The 16742-nt window shown below is 39.3% G+C and overlaps 1 long non-coding RNA gene across 1 annotated transcript; it reads left to right on the forward strand.

Annotated features, from left to right (window-relative positions):
- The first annotated feature begins 15211 nt into the window (after positions 1-15211).
- LOC147637244 (uncharacterized) lies at positions 15212-16225 on the forward strand. Its single transcript, XR_015266157.1, has 2 exons — positions 15212-15401; positions 15476-16225. It is a non-coding gene; the product is annotated as an uncharacterized LOC147637244 (long non-coding RNA).
- The last annotated feature ends 517 nt before the right edge of the window (positions 16226-16742 follow it).

Below are 16742 nucleotides of genomic sequence, written 5' to 3' on the forward strand. Positions count from 1 at the left end.
AGTGATAAGAGGCTCGTTAGCATCCTACTAACCCCATATTGCTTTGGTACTGACTCCCCTTCGGGTCATGTTTCTCCATGGACTTTAAAATAAGATCTTGTTTTAACAGGGGTTAGTACCAAGCGATTAGATTCTCTCGCAGGCATACCGCTAGTCTGTTATCGCTTGGTACTGACTTCGAATAATTTTTCAGTTGTTATCTTACTAAGTTTATTTATTAGATGGTGCGTAACAAGCGAACTGCTCGAAATCTAGAAACAAGTGAAAGGCCTATGGAGCCGCTACACGTGCAAGGTAGGAGGAGAAGATATCAAGCCCACACGACAGTTCTACAAGAGCTTCGAACAGATTGAGCAACAAATGAAACCTGTAATAGCCAGGCTACCATTTCAAAGGATTGTGCATAATATTTGTGAGCACTGGAGTATTGGCATGCGATGGCAAGCATCTGCAGTTTTATGTCTCCAGGAAATTACTGAAGACTAGCTGATTGAGTTTTTTGAAGATGCATATTTTATCACACTGCCCATGCCCATAGGCTTACAATAATGCCTAGGGATTTTGATGCACTCCATAGATTGAGGTACAAATATGACCATTTATTAGCACCTATTTTTGTTAGCGATTGTCGCATGCCGAAGATCCTGGCGGTCCAGCCCCTCCATCCTCGTGCAAGGCCAGTTGAGGACACCCATGTTGGTTACGACAAGGACACCCGCTCTTAAACTTGGAGAAGAGTAGAAGCACAAGACTAGCCCCGCAGCAAGATGTTGCACAACTAGAACCTCACACACAACCGAAACCAGAGGCACAACCACAACTAGAACCTCACACACAACAGAAACCAGAGGCACAACTAGAGACACAACCATAAGCACAACCAAAGGCTGCTTCCACATAGCCACAACCCTCCGGTTCTGCCCACAATAATGGTGATAATTTTGTTGATGATCTAGCAGATGTTGATGCACGCCAAGAAGCCAACAGGATTCGTAGAGAAATTAATGTCATTGAAGCAAAAAATATCAGAGAATTAAGGGATTTGGAGAGTATTACGCCCGCCATCAATATGGCATTTACAATTCGGGGCACAAGGCTTGTTACCAGCTTAGATGCAGTTGATTTACATATTTTGCGATGATGTGGGATATTGGAAGTCACAGACACAGTCATGAATGTAGCACTATGGTATGTTGGCACATGATTGTGTTGTATTCTATTTTATAATTCTAATTTTCATAAATCCTAATTCTATTTCCTCATGAATCCTAGTTCTATTTTCTATTCATTGTTGCCTGCAGGTATTGTCTCTCACTAGGAAGAGATACTGAATAGTACATATATTGTTGATCCCTTCATATCAGGGTAATTACAAAATGAGAGGACATCATTTTTGACCTCATGGCCTAGTTTCAAGAGGTCAACCTTGATCTGGCAAGAATTATTGTCACAGCTTATAACAAAGAGTGAGTCTCGTGTTAAGTTATAGATTGACAACATATATTAGGTAATTTATATTGTGTTTTTTTATAACACCTATGTCCTGTTTGTTTTTTTAGCCAATATTGGAGTTTGCTTTTGTACGACATCGCACAAAATATATGTTACTTTGCAAACTTTGTTCAAGGATATCATGGTTGCGTTAGAGAGTAAGTCCCTACTATTGACATTTCCCTCTTCCACAAGCATATAGATAGATTTACTTAAGTAGGATAAACTAATGCTTGTTTTGTCGACCTCTCAAATGTGCTCAAAATTTTGCATCAGTTGTGGGAACACCTTTTACTCGAGCCAAAGCTTGTTCCGAACATGAGATATCGTGAAGAATAAGGGTGTAAGTGATGTTTATAATCTACATCTCCATCAACTAACGTAGCTATGAGGTTTTTGATAAAACATTTTTCTTTTTGTACAGGGAACTTAATCTACACAAATATAATCCATTGTACATAAAATGATTTAGGACCAAAGCTGCACAAAAAATTATTTTGATGGTCCATGATCGTGTAAAAGAAGAGATCAGATGGTGTAAGATTCCTCCCTCCAGCTTTTGAGGTGTAAAGGTGTAAGAACCTCCCCTTCTGTTCTTGTAATTATATGAACCTCCCCTTCTATTCTTGTAATTATTCCCCTCTCTGAAATAGAAGAAAGATCTTGTTTTACCCTGTTTTGGCTCTAGAGAGAGAAAATGTCTAGAGAGAGATAATCCAAAATTGAGATATCTTTGGATTAAAAAATCCTCCTAGTGTCTGAAATGGTCTCCCCTGAAACAGAAGTTCAAAATGAACTTTCCAATGTGCATTAGGACTCAATTAAAAATGATATAACGAACCTTAGCCTAAGGGTCTAGATCTTCAGAAATTTCTGGATTATAGTGTCCAATTAAGGTTCCTATGGGCCAACACGATTAATCCAAGTGTTGGGATTAGATAAATCTAAAGAATAAAAGAAAATACCCAAAAATAAGTAAATACTCACATAAGATGAAGAGTTGACTGAGTACAAGGTTTATTAGTTAAAAATTAAGAGATATTACTAAAAAAATGAGATATTTTAAAGAAATGATAAATTTTTCACACCTTGGTAAGGAGGGGGAGACCTTTGAGGTAGGCACCTATTTCACACGTGGATGAGTTTTTAATTCAAAAAATTTGTGATATTTTTATCTCTCCTCTCTCCTAGATCAAAATGGGAGCTAAACTGGTTCAAATCTTGTCCAAATTCAGCCAAACTGAAGCTGGAAAATTCTAGAACTTAGTTGGACTCAATTAGTGGCCTCCCTCACCTATAAATAGACCCTCATTCTTTTGTATTCTCATCTTTGAGCTATACCATGCCAGTATTACATTGAAATAATGATATTTTCTATTATCCCTTAAAAATCCTCTACTTTTGGAGAGATTGGAGCTTCTCTCTCTCTTCAACAATCCTTGGAGCCTTCTTCTCAACATACTAAACCAATTGATTGGTTGGGGGCTTCCTTCTAAGATAAAGAAGCAAGCCAAATCTAGAGGTAAGAAGTAATTTCATGGTTTTCATTAATATTCTCAATGATTTCTCTTCTCAACCCCTCTCAAGCTTGAGAAGTTTCTATTTAGTTGTTTTTTAATGCAAATCAAGCTTTCTTTAAGAGTTTTAATGATTAATCACAAAAAAGTTAATCTTTATGCTTAATTAGAATGATTTTTATTATGTATATCTCTCTCCCAAAAGAATAGTCATTCCTATGACTAATTCTTAAGTAAATGAATGCTTCTCATTGATAAATTCTTAATTCGAAGTCAATCTCTAAGCTTGTTAAGCTAGAGGTTAAGAAAATAGCTTTTTATGCTTTTATGCTAATAAAATCATGATAAACTTACGATTTAATTTCATAAATTGGATGTAAGTCTAAGGATAGGTATTCGATCCTAATTGTATTACAAAGTCTTATTCTTTCTAGAAATATTGAAAATTATCAGTAATAGCAGAGCGAAGCTATGGTAAAAGTTTTAGGAATAATACATAACTCATTTTTATGCATAATGTGAAAAGAGTACTTCCCACCATATTCTAGGATTGGTCATCCTATGCTAAAAGAATGATTTTCATCACATTCATGGAAAACTAATTTTTAGAAGTTATGAATAAATAATTAATTAAAGAAAAGAGAAATTTTTGGTAATTTTATTTTTATGCAAAAGAGGAATTCCCATGATAATGGAGATCCATGTAATTAAATGGAAAAAGAGAAATTTTGGTATATTAAAATAATGAATATTTATATTTAAAGATGAATTTTAGATAAATTTATTTTAGGTATGAGAAAATTTAAATGATAAAAGAGGATTGTCCATGACATTTGGAATTCAATCATTTAAATGGTAAAAGTGGAATTCTTGACATATTTGAAATAATGGATATTTTTATTAAAGAAAAGAGGAATTTTAGATAAATTTATTTTATGATAAAAGAGGATTTTTCATGACATTTGGAATTCAATCATTTAAATGCAAAAAGAGGAATTCCCATGATAATTGAGATCCAAGAAATTAAATGGAAAAAGAGGTTTTTTTAGCATAATTCAAATTATGAGTATTTATCAAAAGTGAAATTTTGAGCATTATTGGGAAATATGGGTAGAATTGATTTTTGTAAATCCCATGAATCTTTTACTCAAAAGAAGAATATTGAATAAATTTCACTTGAGAAATTTGAGAAAGAATATGAAAATATCCGTCGAGAAAAAGTACCTTTAACTAGGCCAAGCAATTGGTAGAAATTTAGAAAAGTCCAATCGGTATCAAAAATAGAAAATGTTACTAAATGTGAATAGATGTGAATAAGATGTGAATGCGATATGAGTGGATGTGACAAGATGTGGTGTGATGTAAATGAATGTGGATGGGATGTGAGGTGATGTAAATGGATGTGGATGTTAATGAAGAGATGAGAATGAGATGTGAGGATATGTGAAAGGATGTGAGGTGATGTAATTGAATGTGGATGTGGATAAGATGTGAGGTGATGTAAATGAATGTGGATGTGGATGTGATAAGATGTGATGTTATGTAAATGAATGTGGATGTGGATGTGGATGTGATGTGATGTAAATGGATGTGGATGTGATGTGATGTAAATGGATGTGGATGTGGATGTGGATGTGATGTGATGTAAATGGATGTGGATGTGATGTGATGTAAATGGATGTGGATGTGGATGTGGATGTGATGTGATGTAAATGGATGTGGATGTGGATGTGGATGTGATGTGATGTAAATGGATGTGGATATGGATGTGATAAGATGCCAGTGGTGTAAGTGTCGGGCCTATCCCCCAGTGGTGTAAGTGTCGGGCGCCTATCCCCCACCAGTGGTGTAAGTGTCAGGACTATCCCCCAGTGGTGTAAGTGTCGGGCCTATCCCCCAGGCGGGTCATCAGTGTCTACCACCTCACTAAATGAGCTCGATATCTCAACACTCCCCCTCAAGCTCAACTCCATCTCATGTACACCAAGCGAAGCCCTGAATCTGTGTAGCTTCTCTGTACACCCAATGCTTTGGTGAAGATGTCAGCGACCTGATCCTGTGTGCTGACATAAACAAGGTCAATGTCTCCTGCTGTCAAAACCTTCTCTATGACAAAATGGTAGTGAACCTCTATATGCTTCGTGCGAGCATGAAAAACTGGGTTCCTAGCCAACTGTATACTGCAAACATTGTCACAGAAAATGACAACTTGTCTATCCACTGATAGACCCAAATCTGCAAGTAGCTTTCTCAACCAAGCTACCTCACATGCTGCCATAGCAGCACCTCTATACTCGGCCTCTGTGTACTGGATAGAGCAACCGTAGGCTGCTTCTTGCTGCTCCAAGTCATAGCAGCACTCCCCAAAGAAAACATGAAGCCACTAGTAGATCTTCTATCTGAGATACTACCAGCCCAATCAGCATCTGTGTATTCATGTACACATATCTCTGTCCCAATTTCATAAAATAGTCCACAATGCAAAGTAGACCTCACATACCTCAGTATGCGTCTCAATGCATCCAAATGCGGCTTCTGAGGAGCCTGCATAATCTGACTCACCAACCCAACAACATAGCTCAAATCTGGCCTGGTGATCGTCATGTAGATCAAGCTTCCTACTATGCGCCTATACATAGTTGGATCCTCCAAAATCTCTCCTGAATCTGCACTCAACTTGCCATTCTGATCCAATGGCACTCAACTTGCCATTCTGATCCAATGGCACTGAGATAGGCTTACAGCCTGTCATACCATACTTGGACAACATGTCCAAGCCATACTGTCTCTGATGCAGTAATCCAATACCATGTGGTGACCTAATCACCTCAATGCCTAAGAAATATCTGAGCTCCCCCAGATCCTTCATCTCAAACTTCTGCCTACGCAAGATCTTTACATCAAAGATCTCTGCATGATGGTCCCCCGTAATGAGATCAAGTCATCTACATAGATGACAACAAGCACAACCCCTCTATCACTGTGTGAGATATCTACATTGGCTACATGAAAGCCAATAGTGACAAGATATTCAGAAATCTTGTCAGACCATGCTCTTGGTGCTTTTTTTAAGTCATACAAGGCTTTCTTCAACCTGCACACATGCTCAGGGTGACTCACATCCTTATAACCAGGTGGCTGCAACATATACACCTCTTCCTACAAATCCCCATGCAAGAATGCATTCTTTACATCCATCTGATGTAAAGACCATTTCTTTGACGCAGCCACTGCTACCATAACTCTCACTGTTGCCATCTTGGCCAACTGGGCTGAAAGTTTCCTCATAATCAATGCCATATGTCTGTGCGCATATCCTTTGGCTACCAATCTAGCCTTGTACCTGCTTATGCTTCCATCAATGTTATGTTTTACTTTGTGCACCCACTTGCATCCAATGGCTTTCTTGCCTTTAAGCAATTGCACTAAATCCCAAGTCTCATTTCCATCCATCTCCTCATCCATAGCTTTCTCCCAACACACATTTCCAACAGCCTCATCAATGCATGTGGGCTCTACAGTGGGCTCTACAACCTGCACAACCTTTGCCATGTATGCATAGTGATGTGCCACATAACCATCATAGGTAAACCTCTGCACAGGATTCTTCACTCTCCCAGATCTTCGCAGCTTTGCATTCATGACTTCCATAGCCTTCTTTACACTAGGTGTTCTCATAGTTGGTATCCCAAGCTCCTCATCAAGGCTCATCTCTGAGCCACTAGACTCTCCATCAACATGAGAATGCCCTGTAGAAATGTCAGGCATACTAAGGGGCTCAACCACTTTCTCTTTGCCTTTATGTGATGTACTAATCACATTTGCAGGACTGGTATTATGACGCAGCCTACCACTCCATGGTCTATTAACTGAACCACTAGATGAGGACTCTCCTGGTCCACTCAAAGACTGTGATTGCTGACTTGCATTTTGTGCAACCACATTTCCACTCACATCAGCCCCAACAGCTTCTTTTTCAACAGCATACCAGCTGCTCATCTCATCAAAAACATCCTTGCTTACCCTCAACTCACGTGTAGCAGGTTTATAACACCTGTATCCCTTTTGCTCAAGGGAATATCCAATAAACACACATTTTTCAGCTTTTGGATCCAGCTTAGTTCTCAGCTCATCTGGCACATGCACATATGCAATGCATCCAAAAACTTTTAGATGAGACAAACCAAGTTTTTTGCTAGTAAACCTCTCCTCTGGAGTTACATCATGTATGGCTACAGTTAGAGTCCTATTCATGATGTAAACTGCTATAGAAACAGCCTCATCCCAATAGCTATGTGGCATATTCTTCTCTTCCATCAATGCTCGCGCAATCTCAGCAATGTGCCTATTTTTTTGCTCAACAACTCCATTTTGCTGCGGAGAGTATCTACATGTAAACTATCTCCGAATACCATTCTTCCTCAAAAATTCAGAGAACTCATTGGAGAAGTACTCTCCCCCTCCATCTGACCTTAGGCACTTTATATATTTCCCTATTTGCTTTTCAACCATAACTCTGAAAAACTGAAAATGAGTGAACACTCACCCTTCTCCTTCATGAAGTATACCCACACTCTCTTTGTGTGGTCATCAATACCTACAGCCTCCCATAGACATGGTCTTCGTAGGACCCCATACATCTGAATGCACAACATCTAGTGCATTTTTGTTCACATTTCTGTTACGTGGAAATACATGCTGTGTGCTTTCCAAATTGGCATGCTTCACATATTTTTTGCATACCTTCAACTTTAAAATTTGGCAGCCCTGTCACAATTCCTTTAGTCTGCATAGACTTCATTCTCTGCACATTCACATGTCCAATTCTTTTATGCCAAATGTCTGTGTCTGCAACAATTCCTGAACCATTTGCAAACATTGCAGCACTCACTTCAGGCATGTTTACATTCAATGTAAACATTCTGCCCACTCTCTTGCCTTTTACAACCAACCTACACTTGTTTTTAAAGTCTTCAACATAACAACCATCAGGATTAAACCAAACCTGCAAACCCAATAGGAAATTTCATATTGGGTGTGTAAGTGGTGTGACTATCTTGAAGTTTGCATGAAGCACCGGCTAGGGGGCCTAGGAACTCTTTTCCCTGGTACCCTGGGAAAAACATAACCAAATTCCTAAATGGATCCTATCACTACAATGGTTGGGTGGTTGGCTAACCCATGGGACTGGATGGGGTTAGGCTGGATTGATGGATCCCTAAAATAAGACTCAATTCTGTTATGGTATGATAGATGAAGTAAATCCTGGATAGTCCTTGTTCTATGGAAAAGAATCAACGGCTGTGCCTCTCGACATGAGGAAAAAAGTGTTGGTCTCTATGATCCAAGTGCAAGTCTTTTCCTTGATCTGACCATGTGACTTACTGGTTTGGTCGGATCAGTTTGGTTAGTTAAGACTCTTGACTATGTTAGAATAAAAATATCCTGGAGGAATCGCCCGTGCTTTCTGGGCGAGGAAAGTTTTTTCGAGTTTGGTTTTTGGAAGAACCGAGGGTTTAGTCTCTTATCCGGATATCCATCGGCGAGGCCCCGAGTGAGAGGCTCTGCCCTACGCAAGAAGTGCTACTTCCGCTGCTAGCACCCCCGATTTCGTTGCGCGGAGGGGGAGAGATCTTTCAGCTGGTATCAGAGAGCGAATTGGCTAAAGTGGATCAACCAAGAAGCGAGAAATGTCAAAAATTTATGAAGTACCAGTAAAGGATTGTAATTGTGTGATGAAATTCATACAAATTGATATTCAAAACAAAAATTCATAAATTGGAAATTGGGTCTTCAGATGGAAGTACCACAATTGTATGGAATCCCTAACTTGTTTGAGGCCTAGATATGATGGTATTTACCTTATAATTCCAAGGATCGTGACTACCCGTACCATGGGTATATTTGCAGCTCTTTTTACTGACAATATATACGAGTAAATCTAAGACCTTGAAATTATAAGCAAAAATGCTATCCAGAGGATGAATTCGAATGCTAGTTGATATGATTTTAGAATTCTGGTTGAGAATTGATGAGTTGATTTGGATTCTGATTGAAAGATAATGATTCCTGAATTCTAGCTGAAAAGAAGATGAGTTTAACAAAGCCACAATAAGGATGAATGGGACGAATCCTAGTGATGATGATAGTAACTAGAATGATGATTGTGACTTCAGCAAATCGCTATGAGATTAGTGGATTGTGCTTATAGATTGCTGCTATTTGACCTTGACCTAGTGACTCTAATTAAGGGATGACAAATTGAGAACCTGCATAACTGAAATTACAGTGGAGAAATGTTCAGATGGAATTTTTGGTCTGATGGACCATTACTGTGTCAAGAATATGAATGAATTATTCTCTGATAATGAGTTCTATATGTTCTTCTTGTAGAAGGGATCTTTATCCTAGAATTCTATTGGGTTGACCAGACTATAAGGTACCCTAGAATCAGTTGGATCTTAAGGGAAAGAGTTATCCTCCAGCTGCGAGATGAGGACATCTTGCGTTTTTTAAGTGGGGTAGGATGTAAGATTCCTCCCTCTAGCTTTTTAGGTGTAAAGGTGTAAGAACCTCCCCTTCTATTCTTGTAATTATTCCCCTCTCTGAAATAGAAGAAAGATCTTGTTTTACCCTGTTTTGGCCTAAAGAGAGAAAATGTCTAGAGAGAGATAATCCAAAATTGAGATACTCAGGGAATAGGACAAACAGATTTTTGTTAACTAGGTGTGGGTCCATTAGAAATTTGATTGCTTGTACAAGATACGTTGCTATCAAGGCCTTCGACTTGTCACCCCCCACAACTCATAGGTTTGCTCGTCTTTAGATGCATAGAAGAACCCTTTCACAATAAAACAACCTCGTGCAATGGCATTCCCCCATCCGTCCTTGTAGGTATCTTGCAGAGCTCTTTCTCCTTTATGCATTTCAAGATGTAGAAGTCTGCATTCTCTAGATTTCCTTTTTCAGCTACTATCACCGCAAAATTGTCTCCTATAAGAAGAATCACTAAGGGTATCATGGTGCCCTTCGTAGGTGGCCTCCTCAATGTTTGCGATGTTAACATCAATGTCAACATTGTCTTCTTCAGTGCCATCTACCAATGGTTCAAGGGCAATGTAGTCCCAGCTATGAATATGAGACTGATTATTCAATCTATGCCATAAGTACTACAATAACATGATAACCGCCGATGCACTCTCAATGCTGTTGAATCATGATGAGAGTATGAAAAGACTGAATGTAGGGATCTTGTGTTTGTTATAGCCTTGACATTCCATGCCTCACCTCTATCTATATCACCCAACTTTATCTCCCAAAAGACTCTACTAATGTACTGATCTTGTGATGCATATGTGGACTTGGCTCCAATGGTGAGCATTTCTTCCAGTGGACTTGGCTCCAATGGTGAGCGTTAATTATGGTTTCCATGTTGGCCACCACCTTGGCCTCGACCATGAATTGGAGTAGAGGGCCTGTTCTCATGTGTTCTTGCTTTTTGAAGAAGAGTCCTCATCCAGATACTTTTCTTCTATGACCCAATGTAGACACTAAGTCGTGAAAGTTGGGAATATTCTCTTTGACTGCAATGGAGGCTTTAAATAGCTTGTACTCTTTGACAAGCCCATTCAGATAGACACTCACTAAATCATCATCTTCCACTGATACATTGAAAAACCCAAGGGATTCAACAATGCCCTTGATCTTTAGAGCATACTCAATATGCTTTTCCTCTCCACAGTATGTAGCTCTTATCAATTTCCTTGCCTTTGTGTTAGTCTGGAACATCTGCACTAGGTTCTGCCATGCAACTGCCAGAGTATTGGCATCATGTATGTGTTCTATCACTGTCTCTGTGACACTGATTGAAAGCCATACATGTATCTCCTTGCACCCTGGTTCTAGTCCTTGAATGCCTTTATATTTACTCGAGTGACATTCTCTTTGGGGCAATTCTGGAGGTTCATCATTGTCTCCTTCAACATAGTCTCAAAATCTTTCCCATTAGAAAATTGGTTATTCTGAACTTCCAAGCATGGAAATTGTTCTTATCATGCTTCTCACTAACAATTTGATTGATTCCGTCAGATATATTTGCTGTTACACAGCAGTATTCTTTGTGCTCCTCTACGCGGTACTTCAGCACAAGTTGTATGTCACTAAATGTGACTATAGTACATGTACACACATCCAAGATCACCAATATATAGGCAAACATTGCTTGTACTCCCAAAATGCATTACTGTGCTATAATAACTAGATTTTGAGCAGAGACAGTTCTCAACCAGAAATGTTAAAAACACCTTGTAGAGTGACCGAACACAGACCAAAACGCACCTACAAAGTACTATGCACCTTGTAGGCACCTCCAAGCCTGCGAAGACAGCTCCTCAATCAGAGATGCGTAGCTCCCAAAGCCACCCAGGGGATGTCGTTTCTAAATAATGGGGAAGAGATGATGATGCTCTTATCCATGTACCGCTTCCTTCCTTGCTTTGTTTTTGTCTCTTTCTTGCCTCCTTATCTCTCACATGAATTGGAGCTCTAATACCATAAAGAGAATGTGGGGGAGAGGGAGAGCTTGAGTTCCTTCAAGAGCAAACACACATGCACAAAGCAAGACACAAAAGAGAGATGGATTGCAACATTTTCTTCTGTCTTCTTCTCTTCTTTACAACCATATAACTAAAAAGATAAGAGTACATACTATAAGGAAAAGTACTCTCCTATAGTAACATACAATGGTCGGTCCATAATGTAAACTTGACTATATGTGTTGGCGCTATAACTATGCCATAACTCTAGTACTCCAAAGTATCACATAGCATGTCATCCACTTTGGCGACATATAGACCATAATCTCACCAACCATGCCGATGGGCCACACTGTTCACTCGTTATTCGAAAAAGAATAAGGGGATTCCCTTTATTTTTTTAATTTTATTAGGAGTTCTTTGTCGCCACTTTGTTCACTCAATATTCAATAAAGTAAAATTGAATTCCATTCCATTCTATTCTATTCCATTAACATCATAAAAAACAAGTATTTTCCTCTTTAAAAAAGATGGTTGCAAGACATGGATTTTACGAAATGAAGATCTTTTATGACACTATTCATAAATAAAATTACAAAAAAAACATCTAAAGGCATGTGATCATGCCATTTTCAAGGAGAGATACACATAAACGATCCCTCGGCACCGCATGCTTACACTAGCATTGACCTTTTGGCACTCAAAATCCTAGCAAGGTCTTCCTTATTCAAATGTGGTTGGTGTATGAATATGTTATTGTTTACATCGAGCCCAAGGACACATAGGTAAACAAAATACATGTGCTTACATGCAACAAATGGACGTCCACCACCTGCTCTCAACTAAAAATCTAGATAGGTATCATCAGCCTCGTTGAATGAGCAAGGTCAGGAAAACAGTAGTATACAGAGGCCCCACACTTTGCAACGCAAATAGGCATGCTCTTGCAGTAAAAACAAGATAATGAAAAAATACCATGGATTGAAATCCCCTATTTGGGGTACTTTTTTTTATAATTTACCTACAATTCAAGATATTAGTAGCTTCATCATATTGTGTGAGTACTAAATTAAATATATACGAACACTCACCACACCATGACATCTTATTTGGTTTGTCTTTGATTCTGAAGCTCCTACATAGACTATTGGTGCATTCAAACACCTCTCCATAATAGCTCTTCCTCACAATGCCTAGGAACTTCATAGTACTCTTCACTGGTTTTGGTCCAGTAATGGCCGTCATATATTTGTTCCATTCCATACATGAGAGAAAGACAAGAATCACTTGTGCACAGGAGCTCAAAAGCAATTTTGCCATTATATATTTTGGGAACTTCTTGGAATTTTTGTATACACGAACATGCCATCAACATTTTCTTCAAAATACCACCATGAGAGTAGGAGCTCATTATGAGGTTGACAATGCTATTCATCTCATTACCCTTTGGCACCACATCCACGCTCATTGTTGAAGGTTCATTAGTCTCATGAGATCAACTGTAAGGTTCCCCCCTTCTAAAATAGAAGAAACACTTAAGATAATTCACTAAGTCTTAACTTGGAGAAAATTTCCTATTCATCGACACCTTGACCATGTAGAGATTCAAGGATACGATTCATAGGTAAGACCTAGTCCTATCCCGCATGGGGGAGCGTGATCTTCTAAAAATCAAATCACCCATAGGGTAATTGATCATAAATTGGACTTAATTTCTAGAGGCAACGCTTTTTTTCTCATCCATGCAAGGCACAGTCGCTGGCCTAGTCTTCTAGAATAGAGTTGCCCAAGAACCTATTTATCTAGCGTAAGGCTTTCACTTAATCTGTTGGAAAGCTACCCGACTAATCGGGTCCACCCGTCCGTAGGATGGTGCCGTCGGGGCATTCCATCCTCCCACTTTCCACCCTACTCACGCGTCAATTTGTTTTCTAATTAATCCTACCACACTATTTGACATAAATAAACATGTTTCTTAATTAAGGCTCTTTTCACAAGGTTTGTTAAAATAGTATTTTTCCACAATACAATAATGCCAAAGACAAGATTTATAAAAAAAGTTTATACATGAATCAATTCCATTGGAAGAAGCAGCATACGAGCGGGGGACAAAAGAGTTGCTTTGTCGCCCTCTGTTGTAGTAGGGAAAATTCTATTGGGGTTTCTTGTAGGGTTGATCTTTAGGATTTGCCTCAGGGGGTAAGATCTCTTTTGAGGCTTAGGTTTATCAGTCCTCATTTCTTTCACAAGGGGCTTTGCTCGTATGAGAGCATCCTGTAATGTGCTTGGCCTCATTGCTTCAAGGCGAGAATCTAAGGGTTCATTTAACCCTTGGCAGAAACGAGCCACTTGCTGGGAAGTAGTCATAGCTAGGACATACTTCCGAAGAGTGATAAATTTAGAATAGTAGTCCTCAAGAGTTAAGCTGCACTGCCTAAGACTAAAAAACTCATTCATCTTTATGGATTCATGGGATGGGGAAAGATATCTTTCCTTCATGGCCTGCTTGATGTCTTCCCACGTTTGAGAATGCTCGGTGGCTCCCTTGTCATGGCACCACTATTTCCACCAGAGTTTAGCATCTCCGATGAGGCGAAACCGTGCAAGCATAGACTGATTTGCTACTCCAGTATCGGCGGCGACAGAGAAATAATCGTCCATCACTTCAATCCAAACTTCATCATCCTTCAATCGTCCATCATTTGCTTGAGCAGGAGCTTCTTCTCGTGGATATCAGTGGTGTAAGAACTTACGCATTAATTAAAAGTATCTTAACATGATATAAGCAATCACGCTTGAATTAAGATAGATCTATTTACAACTTCTTGTTATTTTCATAATTACCAACACATCCTAACCACTACATTACCCATAGTTATGATGTGCCCACCCACTAATGTGTCATGTTATTCTAATATCAACATAAATACTAACATATATCCTAACCATTATAATACTAGGAGCGCTAATGCAGTATCCATCGAGAAATGCCCACCCACTAATGGGTGTTGTCTTTGTATCATATTATATCGTCCTATTATTCCCTTCATTATTCTTTCAAATTATATGAACATCACTATGGAGAGAGAGAGAGAGAGAGAGAGAGAGAGAGAGAGAGAGGAAATATTAACGTCGGTAGAGAGAGAATCTGCAAACAATAGACGATGGACCTACGCAACTACATTTTTACTTGGAGATTTTATTTCCTGGTATTTTCAAAAACCCTCTAAATTTTAAAGCGTAGCTCCAAAATTAGAAGAAAGAATTTCAAAACCCTCTAAATTTTAAGGTGTAGCTCCAAAATAAGAAGAAAGAATTTCAAAAACTTGAGGTTGTAAATCCACCGGTGGTTCTTATTATTATTTTTCTAAAGCTACCCCAGTTCTTTTGTATGTAGTACGCATGTATAATATATATATTGTATTATTAATACAATAAGGCATACGAATTATGGCATTTCTCACTTCTGCATTCACACTGGCCACACTGGATTTTTTTGTTTTGTTTTTTGAGCCGGGGTCAGAGACACTTGCCAAAGTAGTGAGAAGTTGATTGACAAGGACAAAAGATGAAAAGTTGTATGCAAAATAGCGGGTGAGATTTTAATTAAGCCCATTTACGATTTTCCACCAAACCTCCACCAGTTGGAATTCTCAATTTGCGTGAGAGCAGCCTCTTATTTAGTGCTCATCATTGGTTGTGTGAGTGCGCGCATACGTATGTAGTACGTACATACATCCATACATCCGCATATAATATATACATTTTCGTATATATATATCACTGTGCGAAAAAACGTTTTCACCAAAATGGTAGGAAACCTTCGTCTCGGGAAATAGCTATTGTAAATATTTGGAAGGTCTCTATAGCTAGAAACCACCCAAGGATTTGGAAACCTTCGACTGTAAATATTTGGAAGGTCTCTATAGCTAGAAACCACCCAAGGATTTGGAAACCTTCGACTGCAAAACTTTCAGGTATTTTTCAAACATTTTCCGGGCGGCGTGCGTGAATTATAAAGATACAGATATAGATACACAGAGAGAGAGAGAGAGAGACCCTTACCGAGGTAAAAAAAGAGAAGGGATGTGTTAATATACATATATGTACCATGATCGCAATTTACAAATGTACCAAACAACTCCTCGTGTGTATATGTATTTACCTAGTGTAATACCGACGACGACTAATTCTGATGAATCTGCGATGTAGCTTTGCTATCTACATATATGGCTTTGTCGGTGGGCCTCATGAGAGCAAACCGAACCAGCAAGACTTGAGAAATCGCAAGAGGGGCACCTCAGATCTCTCTGCTTCTTCTTCTTCTTCTTCTTCTTCTTCTGCCTCCTGGGCCTCCGCTTCTTCTTCTTCCTCCTCGGTTATGGGATAAAGGGCTCGCCGGTGCGTGGCAGCAGAATAAGGGCGGCTCTGTCTCTGATCAAGCGCCGCTGCCTTTGTAGAGTTGAGAAGAGACGTAGTGCCCATGCTTTGAGCTGCGCCTGCCCGCACGCTACGCCTGTGCTGCTGCGTGGCTGCGTTTCTAGGCTGATGATGATAAGCCCCCGCACTGCAGGCATCTTCATCAAGCAGGATCTGGCCTACGAGTAAAAATTCGAAGTTCAAGCAGCAGCTCATTTGGGCGTGCAAAATCAAGGACCTTAGGGGAAGAGAAAGAAGAAGCGTGCAGGATTCCAAGAGGAAGAAAAGAAAGCGTGGGCGAGTGGTGCAAGAGTTCACGAGGAAGAAGGCACTAGGCTACGTGGAGCACCCTGCCTTTGCACTCACGTCACCACCTGGCGTTCAAGTCGGACTTCCAAATGCAAGCTAGCCACATTAAAGCAGTGTTGTATTATTCTGACTTATCTTTGGAAAAGGGCCACACCAAAAGTGTCCAAACGTTAGGGTCGGGCGGACGCATAGATTTCTCTTGTCCGCGGTCAACCTCTCCGTACTTTTGATATAAGGTCTAGGATAATTCTAGCAAAGTGGAGGTAGTGTTTGAATCTACCTGTGGCATACAATTTTAATATTTAAGTGCCCACACACTAAAAATTTTAAAAAATCTCACACAAAATATCCACAAGTTTCTCCGGTGTTTGCAAACCCCAGTAAAAATCCCATATAGCACATGCATTCAAGGAGTTTTAATCCATATCTATACTTTTTTAACGTTTAGACACTTGAATTCAAGGTTTTGCGA

This window comes from Cibotium barometz, chromosome 7, assembly GCF_041138505.1.
Source record: "Cibotium barometz isolate CiBa-2024 chromosome 7, ASM4113850v1, whole genome shotgun sequence".
NCBI classification, from domain to species: Eukaryota; Viridiplantae; Streptophyta; class Polypodiopsida; order Cyatheales; family Cibotiaceae; genus Cibotium; species Cibotium barometz.